This window comes from Poecilia reticulata, linkage group LG20 (assembly GCF_000633615.1).
Source record: "Poecilia reticulata strain Guanapo linkage group LG20, Guppy_female_1.0+MT, whole genome shotgun sequence".
In the NCBI taxonomy this organism is placed as follows: Eukaryota; Metazoa; Chordata; class Actinopteri; order Cyprinodontiformes; family Poeciliidae; genus Poecilia; species Poecilia reticulata.
Window position 1 is genome coordinate 15,958,776 of NC_024350.1, and position 2,253 is coordinate 15,961,028.

Sequence of the window (2,253 nt, forward strand, 5' to 3'; positions counted from 1 at the left end):
TATATATATATATATATATATATATATATTGAGCAGTATGGAACATGAGTTACAACAGCAGCATTCCACCTTTGTATCCTTCACACTGAACTGAAGTGCAGAACTCAATGTTTCAACAATTATCTGTGGCTGTATTACAGATACAGGTAATTTATGAGGAAAAATATGCTCATAAATATGCCTATTTAAGTGAGTCCTGCAGTAGAGTTCTCTTGCTACTCATACACATTTATTTAATGCCCGCCTTGAGCCAGTTAAGCTGCTTGTGGTGGTATAATAGAGCATAAAATGTTTTCTTAGCTAACTTTGAGCCTTCAAATGTCAATGAATCATGAGTCCAATGACAGATTCTTCAGTTCATCCAGCTTGGAAAGCACATTAAGGCATCATAAAATGAATAAATAAATAAATAAATAAAATAAAATCATGCCAAACACCAAATCTAATGACATAATCTAAGTGCATGCTGTATGAGAACTTATACACCTCAAGCCGGAATTGGGAATAAAAATTATTATTAGGGAACCTAAAGACACTCTCATAACCTTGTTGAGTTCTCTTTGCCAGTAATCCCCGTGTAGATCTTAATCCCCTGTGTGCTGTAAGAGACATGACCTTTAACTAGAACATTCTGTACTGCTCTGGTATAGCTCTTCTGCAGACATCAAATGGAAACATTAACTTAAAGTCTGAAAACTAAACTTAAAATGGCCTTTACCAGCATTTATTTAGTTATCCTTCTTCGTCACCAGGTTCCTGAAAGCTGGCTGCGTACTCCGTGACTCTGAGTTCACTTGACATAAATAAGCAACAGGTCAAGACCGATCTTCCAGTAAACTGTAATTCCCTCAGGTCTTGTTTGTGATACATATAAACATCTAGAGACCGATGATATGTTTATAGGTCATGCAAAATGGTATGATTTCTTTCAGTCTCTGGTGAGTCTGCCTTATTTTTTCTGCTTCTATTTACCACTACCCTATTCCCATTATTTATTCATTTTATGTTTTTTTGATGATGTGGCCTTTCCGTGGGAGCTTATCAAGTCTGTGTTTTAGAGGAGTGCCAGTTTATAGATGGCACCAGGGTCTCATAACGCAGCCGGCTATGCTGCAGTGTCCCTGAAGAGGAGGAGTTTACTGTATATTGGTTTCCAGTATGAGTCTGCATTTACAGCCAGAAAGGAAGTCATAACTGAACAGCCGCTTCTGATTCTATAAAGCCTGTTGATTATAAAAGTGGTATCAATAACATGGAATATTCTTGTGAGTATTCTGGTGTGTTTGTTGAATTAATTAAAACAGAAAATTAGTTGTTCATGTCATAAAAAAAAAAGTGTTAACTGCTCTTAAGGCTACAGATGAAAACAGCAGTCTTTAAGATCATTGAACACATCATCTTGATTGACATGCTTCACATTGGTAGGGATTTCCAGAACTAACAAGGTCGGTGTCAAAGAAATTGAACTTGAGAGTATTTACACATTTTCTGAAAGGCCCCAGAGGCTGCAACACCACACCAATAACTAAACACCAAACAAGTCAGAGACAAAGTTGTTCAGAAGTATAAATCATGGTTGGGTTATAAAAAAATAAATATATATATCTAATTTTTTTATGAACCCCTAGAGCACCATCAAATACACTACCATCAAATGGAAGGAACATCGTACCACAACAAACCTGCCAAGAGAAACTCTCTGACTGGGTAAGGTGGCATTAATCAAAGAAGCAGCACTGAGACCAAAGGCAACCCTGAAGTAGTTGAAGAGTTCCCAAGCAAAGACTGGAATATCCCAGTGGCAAGATGTGGCAAATTCATAAATACTCATACAAAGCAACTTGCAGCTGTAATTTCTGAAAAAAGGTGGTTCTGCAAAATACTGCATTTATAGGGGTGAATAGTTATGCACATTGGAGTTTTCTGTTATTTTTGTCCTATTTGCTGTTTGCTTCACCGTAAAAAGACAATGAAAAGTTGACTCATTTAGAAAAGCCACTGGACACTTTTTCATCCACATGTGCTTTCAAATCTCAAAAGTATTATTTTACATATATTTTTTTTTATTATCTGTGTCAATATTTTGTTTTTTGTGTCTTTTATAACTCTCCACACAGGGCCCTTCAGCGTGTAGTGGGTTATTCCTTTTCCTGAAGTCCACAATAAACTGCTTGGTCTTCGTTGGGTTCAGAAGAAAGTTGTTGTATGAACCACACTTTGAGATGAATCCCTCCTACACTAGTGTCATCTGTA